Genomic DNA, 17,026 nt, shown 5'->3' with positions numbered 1-17,026 from the left:
AAGCGATATATCTGAGTATTCATGCAAAAACGGGTTGAGTTTTTTCAAAAGTCAGATCCTGGCCCATGGAGGATTTTGATGGTCGTCTGATCCATCGTAATATATATGCGACCACACGAAGCAATTTTTTGTGTGAAGAGAATTTTTCAATAAGATCCAATATTCAATTTTTCTCTGTTGCGACGAAGGTTTGTAATGAGGATGGATGCGTTTTGATCCAATGCAAAACGATTTCAGAGTCTGTCCAAAATGTAATATTTTCGAAATGTCGACTCAACATAGGGGCTACTCTTGACCATAATTTCGAAAGAAGATGTGCTGCCGAGAGCTCGAGACGCGGAAGAGATTTGGTCTTCAGCGGAGCCACTCTAGACTTTGCAGTAAGCAGCATACATTTAGTACCACTAGCAGATTGGCTTCGAATATACATATATGCAGCATCCATACGCCCTTATTGAGGCATCGGCGAAGCCATGTATTTGGCAGATGGCACTCGACTCTATGTTTACATAGCGAGGAATGCTGATTGATGAGAGCTGCATTAGGTTGGCTTCGAAGTTCTGCCAGCTAGTTTCTTCTAAAGCCAAAATTTTTGGACTACTGAATCTATTGACGTTAAGTCTTTTTCAGCTTGGTATAATGTGCGATGTATTTTGGGAGGAGAACTTAAATTGCTGGCGTATTTGCCAGATACAATCCACCCTAATAGGGTATTCAATATTGTGCGGTATTTTCCAGCAATTAACATTGATGTTATGGTCTGGATGATTAGCCGAAATGCTACGCATTATCCAGAATTCCGCCGAAAATTCGTAATTATTTACCCGCGACTTAAAAACGCGTTTAATTTTGCTCCCACTTTTGTACTAGAATTGCCAATTCCAATTACGCTTAACGTTTTGTGTTGGCGTCGAATCCGCAACTTCTACGCCAAGTCCTCCGTCATGAAGTTGACCTGGGATCCTGAGTCCAGCAACGCTCTCGCAGGCATGTACTCTCCACAACTGGTCCTCACTTGGATTACTGCTGTTGCCAACATGACCCGATCCGGCATACTCGCTGTATGCATGGCATGAGTGGTTGATGGTTGCGGTTGAGGTGCAGCGGGGAAGGAAACCGGATATTAAAGCAACAATGTGTGATGCGATCGATTGCATACACGTCATCTATCCGCTCTGCATTTGGATACAGTATGCCCCTTACGCAAGCAATTTATGCATAAGGGCACCGATTTCACAAACTCGAACGTCTGCTGCACCGGAAGCGTCTTGAAAGTGGGGCAGGCAGTCAAGTAGTTGTCCTTGGATTTAAACTGCTGACAAAGGGGCTGCCTCGTATTTGCTGCAACTAACGCCGATTTGGTCCTATCCATTTGTTGTTGCTTCCCATGACTCGTACTTCCTGTTGGTATGGGCTTCGTCCTGGCATGTGATGCTCCTTCCGCTGATAGCTGCTGGTATCTTCGATTGAGGGTGGCTTCACAGTCTTTCCACAGTGGCAGCTTGTCGTAATCCAACTGTTCCTCCCATCTGGATCGGGTGGCTGAATCGACCTTTGTCATCAGTATATGTATAATTATCGCGTTTGTTATCTGTTTCTCATCGCCCAACGATAGCAATGAGTCGCAGACACTTCGTCAATCATTGATCGCAATGGCGGCGCGGATGGCTTTGGGATGGTTGGCAGCTCAAAAAGTTTAGATATTGCATTGAAATATATCAAACATTTATTATCATAAACTTTTTTGAGACTTGCCAACGCTTTCGGGTAATTTTCATCCGACATTTGGAACGCTTTCACTGTTCCCAAAGCCTCACCAGATAAACAATTAACCAAATGGTTAAATTTGTCAATGTCTGGGATATTTGGATCATTATGAACCAAACTCTCAAACAAACTCATGAAATATTTAAATTCGGAATATTCTCCCTTGAATTTCGGCAGATTCATATTTGGGAGCCGTGAGCTGTGAGAAGCTACGAATGATGTTTCGGCAATTGACGTTCTATGTTTTGATAGTATTGATTTAATTAGGGATTTCGTTTCTACAATTAAATCCTCTGACTCCCCTCGGGCCACGTCATCTTTATCAATCTCTTCAATTTTAGATTGGCATTTCATTAATTTTTCACTATGTCAGATAAGATGTCGAGCCGACATTCTAATTTAATAGGGTCAAGTGACATAGTTTTTTCGAGAAGGCCCGTTTTAATGCGCAAAATGCTACTTTTCGCAACCGTTCTTTGATGTCTTAACGACTTTAAGTCCGTCAACTCTTTACTTGGAGACAGGTTAGCGATAGTTGGCTTTGGCTTGCTCATTTTGCTTTGTTTGAATTAAAATTCACGAAAAAGGAAATGTGGCAACAGAATAATTTCTAAAAATATTGGGAATCAATTCACGAAAACGAAAAAAATATCGATTCCCAAATAACGAACAGCCAAATTGAAAAAAATGCAAAATGAGCAACACCACAATAGATTTAAATTGATGAACGAAAATCGATAAAAATTACGAAAAACCGACCGATAAATTGTGAAAAATGATTCGAAAAAATTGCGAAAAAAACTAATAATTTTAATTTTAAATATATATTTTATTTAATTTGTTTATTTAATAAATAATTTATTGATTTATATTTAAGTAGAATGGCTACCGCAATCCCAAAATCCCTTATTGTTTCACTTCAACTTTGTACATTTAGATATGAACATACGTGGGTTCAAATATATAATATGTATATATGTATAATAAATGTATGTATATATTGATATATCTGTATGTATGTATTTAAAAAGGGAAAGCCAAAAACTGAAAGGGTGCACTTTTTTATTTATTGGAATTTTCTTTTGTTTGCACCACTGTCAATAATCCGCACTCGTTACCAGTTGTGAATGCGTAGGCGGTTTGCCTGCGTTCACTTCCCTTTGGCAGATGATGCAGTTGCAGCTCATTCCCACGAAGCAGCAGCGATAATGTTGGCGTAGATGCAGCGGCGATGACGTTGACGTAGACGTAGCAGCAGTAGCGATGTTGTCGGCGTAGCAGCAGCGTTGATGACTCCGTTGACGTTGCAACGATGACGACAACGGCGTTGGTACAGCACCAGCGATGTTGTTGGCGGAACGTTTTGGGTTGATTACCCCGAATTTCACTGCCACTATTTTATGTGTGTGTTTTTTTTTTGTTTTGCACAAATAACGTTCGCAATCAAATTTAAAATTTTAGAACTTTACACCGCACGGTTGTTTTTCTCTTTTTCACCTCGCACCTTCTAGTTGTTTTGTTGGTGCACTTCTTTGCTCACTTTCTGCACTTGTCTTTTTTGTTATATAGGTTTAGGTAAGTAGAGGTAAGTATTTTGCTTTGATTATTAACATGTAACATTATGTATATATTTTTCTTTCCACCAACCACACTGCACGTCACTTCTCTTTGTTTTTGTTCTTTCTATTCCTTCTATTGGAGGATGGGATCATGTGTAGAAGTTCACGCAAGTGAGGAAAGTTTTTGATTGTCATTCACTTGGGAGTGGCCAGAAACGATTCTTCTTCACATGATTCAAGCAGCTCACGTTTGAAGGCGAGCTAAAGTGAGAAGGCGAAGCCCGCTTATGCGGTTGTGCGTAGGGCTTGGGACCCACCACATAAAAACGAGGTTTGCCACCGTATATATCACTTCACTCACTCGATGGTGACTACATAAACGTATGTATTTAACTTTATTATGTTAATACTTTTCCTTTTATTTAGGATCACTGCACTTTTTATATACGTATATCTATGTTTTGCTTTTCAGCTTTTCTTTTGTATTTACATATATGTTTTAATATATAACACGAGTGTTATATTTATTGTATATTATGTTTTCACCTTCACTTTCACTATGCCGAAAGCCGAAAACCGAAAACCGAACGGAATTTAAGTGATTTTTATAATTCAATATTTTAATTCAATTTCTAATATTCCAATACAATTCATTTTCTTATTTTAAGTTTTAGTTTTTTACAATTATATATATAATTGTCGCTTGACGCAACAATATCCTTCATCTAACTAGTCAAGGACAGTAGATCATTCCAAACATTTGGGAACAAAATTCCGCGTTGGTTCGATAAAATAACTAAAAGTTCTTCATTTATATCATCCATAAATTTTTATTGGTGTTTAAAGTTTAATAAAGTATTATATAGGTTACCATCCAGAAGCATAACATTAAGAGCGGCTTCTATAATAATAAAATTAACTATTTTAGGGTTTTCAGTATGTGGCAAATAGTCATGTTTTGCAATGTGTGTTTCATTATTTTTCATTCACAATAGAAAGTCTGAATCAGCTATTTCTGCAACGGATGTTCTCGTGCTCTTGCATATTTTGGTTTGTACTTTGGCAAGAAGAAAAAGAATATCCCCGTAATATATTATGTTGTCATTTGTACAAAGTATTACATATGAAATATTTAAAACTTCTGCTTTAATTAATTTAACTGTAAAAATGGTGTCTTTAAGAGTAAATGTAAAATTTCAATTAAAAAAGTCTACTTGTCCTGAATTTAATGGCTATATTCAGACTACAATTTTCTAAGAGTTCTTCAAGGTTTCAATGTACGCCGTTTATATATATATATATTTGGCGTAGAAACCGCTTTAAGCGATTATAGCCGAATCCACCAGAGCGCGCCACTCATTCCTCCTTTTTGCTTTTTGGCGCCAACTGGAAACACCAAGTGAAGCCAGGCCACTTTGCACTTGGTCTTTCCACCGGAGTGGAGGTCGTCCTCTTCCGCGGCTTCCTCCAGCGGGTACTGCATCGAATACTTTCAGAGCTGGAGTGTTTTCTTCCATCCGTACAACATGACCTAGCCAGCGTAGTCGCAGTCTTTTTATTCGCTGAACTATGTCTGGGTTTTAGTCCGCAGAAGGAGCGAATTGTTGCCCATACTTTTCCTGGTTGTGTGTGAGGATTAATAGATGAAGTGAATTGACTAATAGACTAAATTTTTGCTAGTTTTAGGTTTCGTTTGACAGTTACATCGTTCCATCGTCTGCGGTATTCGCCGTTGCCAATGTTTAGAGGACCATAAATCGTGCGCAAAACCTTTCTCTCGAAAACCCCAAGAGTCGTCTCATCGGATGTTGTCATCGTCCACGCTTCAGCGCCATACATCAGGACGGGAATAATGAGCGACTTATAGAGTTTGATTTTGGTTCGTCGAGAGAGGACTTTACTTTTCAATTGCCTACTCAGTCCAAAGTAGCACCTGTTGGCAAGAGTGATTCTGCGTTGGATTTCAAGGCTGACATTGTTGGTGTTGTTAATGCTGGTTCCCAGATAAACGAAATTATCTACAACTTCAAAGTTATCACTGTCAACAGTGACGTGGGAGCCAAGACGCGAGTGCGCTGACTGTTTGTTTGATGACAGGAGATATTTCGTCTTATCCTCATTCACCACCAGACCCATACGCTTCGCTTCTTTATCTAGTCTGGAAAACGCAGAACAAACGGCGCAGTTGTTGCTTCCAATGATACCGATATCATCGGCGTACGCCAGTAGCTGTACACTCTTGTAAAAGATTGTACCCTCTCTATTTAGCTCTGCAGCTCGTATTATTTTTTCCAGCAGTAGATTGAAGAAGTCGCACGATAGTGAGTCACCCTGTCTGAAGCCTCGTTTGGTATCGAACGGCTCGGAGAGGTCCTTCCCGATCCTGACGGAGCTTTTGGTGTTGCTCAACGTCAGCTTACATAGCCGTATTAGTTTTGCAGGGATACCAAATTCAGACATCGCGGCATAAAGGCAGCTCCTTTTCGTGCTATCGAAGGCAGCTTTAAAATCGATAAAAAATGGTGAGTATCGATTCTTCTCTCTCGGGTCTTTTCCAAGATTTGGCGCATGGTGAATATCTGGTCCATTGTAGATTTTCCAGGTCTAAAGCCACACTGATAAGGTCCAATCAGTTTGTTGACGGTGGGCTTTAGTCTTTCACACAATACGCTCGACAAAACCTTATATGCGATATTGAGGAGACTTATACCACGGTAGTCGGCGCAAATTGTGGGGTCTCCCTTCTTATGGATTGGGCAGAGCACACTAAGATTCCAATCGTCAGGCATGCTTTCTTCCGACCATATTCTACAAAGAAGCTGATGCATGCACCTTATCAGTTCTTCGCCGCCGTATTTGAATAGCTCGGCCGGTAATCCATCAGGTTCGCCATCTCCTGGTGTTGTACTTTCACTGCCATTGAGCAGGTCGGAGAAGTGTTCACTCCATAATCCCAGTATGCTCTGGACATCCGTTACCAGATTACCTCCTCGGTCCCTACATGAAAATGCTCCGGTCTTGAAACCTTCTGTAGATCGCCTCATCTTTTCATAAAATTTTCGAGCATTACCCATGTCGGCCAGCTTTTCAAGCTTTTCATACTCACGCATTTCGGCCTCTTTCTTTTTACGTCTGCAAATGCGTCTCGCTTCCCTCTTCAGTTCTCGATATCTATCCCACCCCGAACGTGTTGTGGTCGATCGCAACGTTGCGAGGTAGGCAGTCTGTTTTCTCTCCACTGCGGAACGACAATTCTCATCGTACCAACCGTTTACTTTTCAGTAAATCTAGAGTGGTTCTTCCACTTGTTTACTAGCTCGTCTTTCGTATAGGGGTATCATATCTTTTAATTAATTGTATGCTTAAATATATTGAACGAACATATATACATACATAATCAAAGACATAAATATATACCCGCCAGTTCAGCTCACCAAGTTCACTACCTACCGTTAACCACCAAATAGCACCAATGTAATTCACTCATGAATTTAACACGGCGATGTCATTGGCGGTAATCAGTTCACACTAGTTCATTACATATCACCAGATAGTTCATTACATATCAGTAACTATATTTCACTAGCTACCTCACTACCTTCCATTTTGCAATATTTCACCACCTACCACCTACCACACTACCTACTACTTTCTATTTTCACTAGTAATTTCACCACTTACCTATTTCATAATTTATGTGCTGAACACATAGAAGACGACAAGCGACATCTGTCAAATATTAAAATACATGCGTTCTTATGGGCACAGATTTTTTGACAACAGCACGACTTCGCGACAAAAGGGTTGTAGTCTTCGCTGTCGCTAAATTAGAAATGTTTCTAATTTTGCCGACGACAATGGCCGCTGTAGAGCTGCCACTATTATGTGAAATGTAAAATTATTCAAAGTTATAATAAATATGACGTTATTTTGCCAGCAGAAACGTAAAATAGCTTTGATATATCAGTTATAATAACAATCGATTATTTAAAACAAATAAATCGGCCTATTTTTAAATTTTTTGCAGAAATAATTTCACTTCAAACCAAATATGTAAATTTTATTGAAGTGAAAGATGTTAGTACGGCAACAATGAAATTGCTGTTTGATATGTCGCTGCCGTCTTCAAAATGTTCAATACGCTGGCTTCAAAGCGACATTTGTGATCAGCCGTCGCTACGTCGTGTCGTGCCGTCGTCTTTGTGTTCAGCACTTTAATAATACCAACTTAAAAACCAACCAGACGAAAAATAGGAACTGTATGTAAGAGTATTTCCATATTAATAAGGACATTACCCAGCAAGTCATGGGTACTGAAACTCCAACACATTCAAAGAAATTTTAATAACACCACTACATACACACATACGCAACAAAGGGTAAAATGGGCATAAACATTTAACTCAACTCTTCTCTCATACAGCACCCTGAATGATAGAAAGAAACAACCAAAGTTCTCGTGTTTGAACAAATTTTGTTTTGAGCTATATAATGGCTGCTTGTGATGTATTATTTTGCGTGTTTTATTTAATTCAGTGATCTGCAGCCTAATTAAAGTTTAAATTATTGAAGCACGCATTTTTAAATAAGTAAAACGTAAAATAAAAGTTTTCTAAAGCCAAAATATGGAATTGAAGAGGGTGATACAGTAAGACTTCATTGCACTGTCAATTCGAAGCACGCAATAGAAGCTACGCCAACAATGGTCAACATCAATAGCGAAATCATTGAATACGTAAATAGTTGTTGAATATAATAATATTGTCTTGCCTTAAATTCTAATTAATTTTCCACACAGATATTGCAAACCCTTATATGGCGCGTTAAAGGTACGCAAACTTATTGGTGTCACTTATTGTAGCAGCGGGGAACTTTCGAAGCGATGGAATATGTGCTGCAAACAAATCCAGAATTATGGATGCAAACGCTGCTATATGGAACACAAATCATTTACACACCAGATATTAAGTTGAATGTCACTTTTTTACGTGCAATTAAACCTTTTGGTCAACACAAGCACGAGAATTGGAACGACATGATTTAGGTGCTTTTGAAACCGTTTATTATCACGACGTGTGTCAACTGGGTTTTGCCAATGAGCTAGAGGGCAAAGCAGTTTCAGTAATTTTGGGATTACCGGCAGTTGGCCGTGCCATTAGCAGCTAAAACACAGAAATTAAAGGTTAAATTTAAGTGAATGTTTATGCTCATAAAAATTTAAAAACTTTTTGTATGTTTAATTAGGAGGACTTTTTTCATTCATTTTCACCTTGTATTGAGGAATCATAACGTTGTTGTATCGCTTTAAAAGTACATGGATTCGCCGAAATTAGTTCAATGAAAATAATACAGCAAGAGCAGGGATGTTAAGACTAGAACGTTGCCCGTGCTAGAATTCCTGAAGTATAAGGTATATAATTTACTTTATATATTATAGAAACCCTCCTCACAGAAATTGGATGAATCTAGTACTAGTGAAATAAATGAAAGAACAGATCCTACAAAAATTCCTAAAGAAACCAAAAAAACGCCTCACATAATGTGCGCAGCTTACACTTCCGTCACACATGGTAGCCTTCGTCCGATAGCAAAAATTGTTCAACTATTCAATCTAATATATAAAATTCTCGTGTCACGGTGTACGTTATTGAACTCCTCTGAAACCGCTCGACCGATTTTCCTGAATCTTAGCGTGCATATCGGCTAGGGTGGAGAATCGGACAACATCTATTTTTCATCCTCCTAAATGTTAAGGGTGGTCCACTCTTAAATTTGTTTAACTTTCCGTGAAGAAAATTAAAAATTTTCTAAAATCGGGAAAATTAGTCTTGAAGTATTCGTGGAATGCCAGAAAAAGATTATAAAGTGAGTAAATATGGAAAAATTGCGAGGAAGATATCAATAAGAGAATTTTATTCGAGTTGACAAGAAAAAAATAAAAAGAGAAAACAAAAAAATAATATTTTGAAGGTCATTGTTGCTTTCTTAAAATATTTTTGTTATTGTTCAATTGTATAAGGTTGTGTCGATAGCCCAAAACAATTTGTAAAAAATAAGGAAAGGCTAAGTTCACGTCCAACCGAACTTTTTACACTCTCGCAATTTGTTGATGTAATTTTATTAAGATAACACACAATATGACCTATATTTTCGGCATAAAGTCCCATAGAAAATCATAACATGTGATTCCAGAACCAATTTCACTCATTTTCACCACCAAGGTTAACGGGAATAGGGGTAACTTGGCAACTGTTAGTAGGCAAACAAACGGCACCTTCGGCCTTGAAATTACTCCTAAATTGCAAATGAACGAAACACCAGTCGGCCAAATCACCAAAAATAGTGCTATAACGAAGATTTTCCAAATATTCAAGAAGTCGCTGGAGGTACTGCACAGGACTTTAAAAGATCTTGATTGTCGATGAACGTTTTTGATGGAGCCAGGATTCTGTTAACAGGTGATTTACGCCAGACTTTTCCAATTATTCCTGGATCAACTGCGACTGACGGGCTAATCGCATGCCTAAGGTCATTTATTTTTGGCGACACATAAAGTATCGCCAATTAACAACAAACATATGAGTGTTTTTGCAACAATATCAATTGCGATTGTAGAAGCAGTTGGAAATGGTAAGGTCGCAGTTGACACCTCGATGGATTAATAGCATTTCCAACAGATTTCTGTCACTTCATTGACTTGAAAGAGAAGTTTTCCTGACATGAAACCAATATATGATAAAAAAACAAAGATATCGATGATCTTAATGCGACAATTTAGAATTTCGGTCCAGGAGAGTTGACACAGCTACAATGCTACCAGGATGACGTAGTCAATTATCCCAAACTATTTAAAATTGTCTGTGCTTTCACCACTCACTTTGCAATTAAAAGTAGTGTGAGTTGTCATCATGCTGCGTAACATAAATCGACCTCGAGTAATCAATATCGTCGCCGAAGCCAAGATTGGACCAACTTAATTTCATATATACCTTAGCCACAACAATATGTGGCCGGGTCTGCTAGTACTATATTCATATGTTCATAGTGTAGTACGATAATACATGTATAAAGGAAATATAATAATAAACACCTAAATGTCATGATATTTTCAATAAATATGATATATAATTAATGATTTTGTTATTAAATTCTCATTTGGGATTTTGGTAGAACTAACCGAAAATAGCTGGTATAGTTTCTGGGCTTTTGTGGGTCTCAGTACTGAAAGTGCACGTGGAGATTTAGTTCGCAGTTTTGGATTTTTCATCCGAGATAGTACCAAGAACAGTACTGGAAGTGCACATGTAGTTTTGGTTCGCAGTTTTGGGTCTTTCATCCGTGATTGTACCAATTACATTCCCCAAATTGTGCAAGAGGTATATACATTGCTAAATGATAAATGTAATGTGCATGAAAGGGATGAACGATCACTCGTACACAAGAGTTTCGTGTACTTTTGTCATTCGCCCTTAAGAATCGCATAGAAACTTTCATTGAAACTGCTAGTACCGCTCTCTGGCTTTTCACCGAAGAATTAGCCGGTACCTGTCTTGCAGGGCTACTTCAACCAACTTAACAACTTTAAATCAATTTGTTAAATGATGATCTTAGCACTAGAAATAAGGTTCAAAGCAATGGAAATGGATAATAATCTTTTACTACAACCAAAAAGGAAGTTTGGAACAATGGATGCAGATGATCGAAAAGAGTTAGAGCAAGACCTAATTAATTTATTAGATAACGAGAAGAATTTCAGCTGAAATGCGCGAAGAAATATCGAAAATTAAAAACGAACGTTCACCCAAGTTAAAACTTCTGGGAGCGCAAAAGGACGAAATACTAAAAAAAACCATTGTAATAATAGAGTAGTAATCAAAACAACCATTCCATTATTTGCACGTGAAACGTTATTCCAATTCCCTTTCAACATGATGAAGAAATGATAATAAAAGGAAACTACCTAATTTACAACTTCGGTTTATAACGGGTGATTTTTTTGAGGTTAGGATTTTCATGCATTAGTATTTGACAGATCACGTGGGATTTCAGACATGGTGTCAAAGAGAAAGATGCTCAGTATGCTTTGACATTTCATCATGAATAGACTTACTAACGAGCAACGCTTGCAAATCATTGAATTTTATTACCAAAATCAGTGTTCGGTTCGAAATGTGTTTATCGACAAATTTTGTTCAGCGATGAGGCTCATTTCTGGTTGAATGGCTACGTAAATAAGCAAAATTGCCGCATTTGGGGTGAAGAGCAACCAGAAGCCGTTCAAGAACTGCCCATGCATCCCGAAAAATGCACTGTTTGGTGTGGTTTGTACGCTGGTGGAATCATTGGACCGTATTTTTTCAAAGATGCTGTTGGACGCAACGTTACGGTGAATGGCGATCGCTATCGTTCGATGCTAACAAACTTTTTGTTGCCAAAAATGGAAGAACTGAACTTGGTTGACATGTGGTTTCAACAAGATGGCGCTACATGCCACACAGCTCGCGATTCTATGGCCATTTTGAGGGAAAACTTCGGAGAACAATTCATCTCAAGAAATGGACCCGTAAGTTGGCCACCAAGATCATGCGATTTAACGCCTTTAGACTATTTTTTGTGGGGCTACGTCAAGTCTAAAGTCTACAGAAATAAGCCAGCAACTATTCCAGCTTTGGAAGACAACATTTCCGAAGAAATTCGGGCTATTCCGGCCGAAATGCTCGAAAAAGTTGCCCAAAATTGGACTTTCCGAATGGACCACCTAAGACGCAGCCGCGGTCAACATTTAAATGAAATTATCTTCAAAGAGTAAATGTCATGAACCAATCTAACGTTTCAAATAAAGAACCGATGAGATTTTGCAAATTTTATGCGTTTTTTTTTTTTAAAAAGTTATCAAGCTCTTAAAAAATCACCCTTTATATATGGGCATTTTCGTTATGTCGAACGTGACAATTGCACACATTTCAACTAAAAAAAAATTATGAACTAAAATGTTTTTGAATTTTGACAGGAGCATTTTTGAATAGCTCTTTATTAGCCTACATTTAGTGTTACGGTTGATTTTGGACCGACTTTGATTTCCAAGATAATTGCAAAAAACCAAGGCATTCGCAAGGGACAAAAAATTTAAGTTATTCTCTTTTCTGGAGCACCAATATAGTACCCAGAATTTTATGCTAGAATCTAATAAATACTTATCGCAAGGTATAAACTGGCAAGAACAAAACAAATTATATAATTCACCAACTGAAACAAGCAAACAAGAAGGAAAGTTAAGTTCTCGACAGAATTGTAATTGTTGTCAAATGGCAGGGCATGACATATTTAGGTGTGAAAATTTTCAAAAAATATCGAACGTCGATTAGAGGTAGTACGCAAAAATCAGCTGTGTTTCAGATGCTTAGGACAACACGCACAATGGAAATGCAGGATATGCGAACAATCACACAATACGCTACTACATGAAGACAAACAAAGTCAAGTCAAAAATATCAATATCTCAAACATGACCAAGCATAAAACAGGCGACACATTTTTGCAACCGCAAGCAATAAGGTAGGAACGTCAAAAGGAGCGTTAGAACTTTGATAGACAGCGGAAAACTTTAATGTACAAATAACAACACCAAGTTAGAACCGCATTTGGTGGCTCATCTAATGAGGCATATGCAGCAGTAATATATGGAAAAGTGGGGCAGCAAGTGACACTGTTGCTAGCCAAAAGCAAAGTGAACCCTATTAAAAATAGAAAAACAGATAAAAAAGAAAAAGACATTGAATTTAAAATGTACGCATGGAGTGATTCAATGGTTACTCTAGCGTGGATACAAAATAAAAACAACAAAAAGAAGTTTGTACGCACCAGAGTAAACGATATTAATGAAATGATTCCGTAAGCCGATTTGAGGTGCATATTTAAAACCGAGTGAAAATTCGTCAGATGTTGCATCAGGAGGGACATCACCAAAAAAATTGTTCCGACATAATTTATGGTTGCCAGGGCCGTCGTGGCTTCAATTAAATGCAGATCATTGGCCGAAAGGAATAGAAGAAAAAATTATAACTCAAACTACAACAAAGGAGGATCGAAGATTCTCTTCAATAATACTCAAGTTTTCAGACCTAGGAAAACTAATTATAGTGTTGGCATGTGTGATACGGTTCACAAATAAACTTCGAAGAAAAACAATAACAGCGGATTATTTAACAGTAGACGAGATGCAATTAGCAAAGAAGAATATAATTAAAATACAACATAATTAAAAAATACAAAATACACCAGTCAACACGATTTTTGGGTCTGAAATCTACATGTTAAATTTTAGTTTCTCCTATGACAAAAATAAGGAAAAAATTTTTATCCGGGTAAAGTTCGCTTTCGTAGAAATTAGAGCTATTTTTCGATTCAGAAATAGGCTTATCGATGTAGATCAGCCAAAAGCTAAAGATTAATATTTAAGTGTTTTTCCATGTCTAGAATCAGAATTCAAGCATGAGAACAGAACCCCAAAAAAATATTTTTTGACCGATTTGACCGATGTTATCAACATTGCATCCTTTTGTGGATGAAGTTGGCATTTTAAGAGCTGGTAGGAAGACTCCAAAATTCTGAAATATGTTAAGCCACTAAACTTCCAATCATATTCAAAAATTGTGAACTAGCGAATTTGATAATACAGGAAGCACATAAAACAACATTACTTGGTGGCATTAATTTATTGCGGACACACATCAGGAGAGAGTTCTGGATCATTCGCATGAAAAGTCAACTAAAGCAATATGTGAGAAAATGCGTACGATGCACTCGATATAACCAAGAAGTTGTGACACAATTAATTGGTAATTTACCATTATGCCAAGTTATTCCTAACCATCCATTTAATAATGCCGGAGTGGATTATGCAGGGCCATTTCAAATACGCTATTCAAAAGTTAGAGGCCAAAAATCATACAAAACATATTGCTGTCTTTTTATGCATGGCGACGAAAGCGATTCATCTGGAAGCCGTAAGCGATTTATCAACGGAAGCGTTTTTGGCTGCATTACGGTGAAGAGGAAAAAGTGTTAATATGTATTCAGACAATGACACAAACTTTGTGGAAGCAGCTATATTTTTGGACAAAGACTTGAAACTGGCTATTGCAAAAAACAAAGATATTGCACCTATTATGGAGAGAGAAGGTATCATGTGGTATTTTATTCCCCGGAAAGTGCTCACTTTGGATAAATTGGGAAGGAAGGTCTTAAATAAATGAAATAGCACCTTAAGCGGAGTATAGGTGATAGTACTCTCACATATGAAGAGTTAACTGTGCTGTTAACACAAATTGAAGCAGTTTTAAATTCACGTCCACTTTATACAACTGGAGAAGATTGCGAAAATCAGAACATACCCACTACAGGGATTTTTTAATTGGAAGAACATTGCTGAGCGCGCCAAAACCGTTTCAAGAAACAAAATTGACAACGTTGGATAGATGGAGTCTTTTGCAAAAAATGAAATACCAATTTTGGATAAATTGGAAAAAGGAATATTTGCACACTGTACAACAAAGGTATAAATGGAAACAGCCGATGAGCAATATAAAAGAGGGACAATTGTATTGCTAAAAAACGAGTCTTCTCATTCAGCAAAATAGCCGATGGGAAAATTGCTGAAACGCATAAAGGATCTGATAGAATGGTGAGAGTAGTAACCATTCAGACACAAGATAGTGCTTTGAAAAGGCCTATCAGTAAAATATGTCCACTCTACTCGGAAGAAAAAGAGAAAAGTATCAAACAAAAAAATTTTAAAAATTTTAGAAGCAGAAAGATAACTACAATGTCTGTGGTAACTTGAATGCTTTCACTAATGCAAACAGCGATGGCAACGAAGATTGGCGGAGATATTCGAATAAAAGTGATACCTAGCGAAAGTGCTTTATATCTAGAGAAAATTGCCATGGTTGATATCGAGATTTCTACTTGGAACATAGTTGTGTATTACAACATGGAACCCTCCCAGCAAGTCATGGCTACTGAAACTCCAACACATTCAAAGAAATTTTAATAACACCACTACATACACACATGTGCATCAAAGGGTGCATGAACATTTACCTCAACTCTTTTCTCGCACAACACCCTGAATGAGAGAAAGAAACAACAAAAGTTCTCGTGTGTTTGAACAAGTTTTGTTTTGAGCTATGTATATCATGGCTGCTTGTGAATTATTATTTTGCGTGTTTTATTTAAATCAGTGATCTGCAGCCTAATTTAAGTTTAAATTATTGAACCACGCATTTTTCAATAAGTAAAACGTAAAATATAAGTTTTCTAAAGCCAAAATATGGAATTGAAGAGGGTGATACAGTAATACCTCATCTCTCTGTCAATTCGAAGCACGCAATAGAAGCTTCGACAACAATAGTCAACATCAAGGACGAAACCATGGAATACGTAAACAATTGTTGAATATAATAAATGTCTTGCCTTAAATTCTAATTCAAATCTCATACGGCGCGTTAAAGGTACGCAACCTAATTGGTGTCACTTATGGTAGCAGCGAAGAACTCTCGAAGGGATAGAAATATGTGCTGCAAGCAAATCCAGAACTATGAACGCAAACGCTGCTATATCGAAGGCAAATCATTTACGCACCATATATTAGTATGATAGTTTTTCAATTTGAAATTCGTCCTGGTTCAGTTATATGTAGTTGAATCGGAACTATTTCAGGTGCAATGCCAAATTTTTTATATGCAATAAAACCATTTGGCCATCTACATACACTTGACATCCACGAAGTGCGAGTGCAACAAGCACTTGAAGAATTGTAAAGCCATGGTTTAGGTGCGTTTATCCTCGCGACGTGTGTCATCTGGGTTTTGCCAATGAGCTAGAGGGCAAAGCAGTTGCAGTATTTTTGGACTTACCGGCACCTCATTTGGCCGTGCCATTAGCAGCTAAACCACAGAAATTAAAGGGTAAATTTAAGTGAATGTTTGTGACAATAGAAATTAAAAATCTTCTTGTATGTTCAATCAGGAGGACGTCTTAGATTAATTTTCACCTTGTATTGAGGAATCATTACGTTGTTGTATCGTTTTGAAAGGACATGGATTCGCCGAAATTAGTTCAATGGAAATAATACAGCAAGAGCATGAAAGTTAAGACTAGAACGTTGCCCGTGCTAGAATTCCTGAAGTATAAGGTATATAATTTACTTTATATATTGTAGAAACCCTCCTCACTGAAATTGGATGAATCTAGTACTAGTGAAATAAATGAAAGAACAGATCCTACAAAAACTCCTAAAGAAACCAAAAAAAGGCCTCACATAATGTGCCCAGCTTACACTTCCAGGTCACACAGGGTAGCCTTCGTCCGATAGCAAAAATTTTTCAACTATTCAATACTATATACATATGTTCATAGTGTAGTACGATAAAGTAAATATAATAATAAACACCTAAATGTCATGATATTTTCAATAAATATGATATATAATTAATGATTTTGTTATTAAATTCTGATTTGGGATTTTGGTAGAACTAACCGAAAATTGCTGGTATAGTTTCTGGGCTTTTGTGGGTCGCAGTACTGAAAGTGCACGTGGAGATATAGTTCGCAGTTTTGGGTCTTTCATCCGTGATTGTACCAATAACATTCCCTACATTTAGTGTTACTTTTGATTTTGGACCGACTTTGATTTCCAA

General features: G+C 37.4%; 1 long non-coding RNA gene and 1 pseudogene across 1 annotated transcript; both read left to right on the top strand.

Moving 5' to 3' along the window:
• Window positions 1-5,678: 5,678 nt before the first annotated feature.
• LOC128920007 (uncharacterized) lies at window positions 5,679-10,458 on the top strand. Its single transcript, XR_008470124.1, has 2 exons — window positions 5,679-8,061; window positions 8,125-10,458. It is a non-coding gene; the product is annotated as an uncharacterized LOC128920007 (long non-coding RNA).
• A 5,374-nt stretch (window positions 10,459-15,832) lies between these two features.
• On the top strand, window positions 15,833-16,308 carry LOC128920004 (tRNA (adenine(58)-N(1))-methyltransferase catalytic subunit TRMT61A-like; annotated as a pseudogene).
• The last annotated feature ends 718 nt before the right edge of the window (window positions 16,309-17,026 follow it).

Source organism: Zeugodacus cucurbitae, chromosome 2, assembly GCF_028554725.1.
Source record: "Zeugodacus cucurbitae isolate PBARC_wt_2022May chromosome 2, idZeuCucr1.2, whole genome shotgun sequence".
Lineage (NCBI taxonomy): Eukaryota > Metazoa > Arthropoda > Insecta > Diptera > Tephritidae > Zeugodacus > Zeugodacus cucurbitae.
Note: the sequence above shows the minus strand (reverse complement) of the source record. Positions and strands in the feature narration are given on the sequence as shown.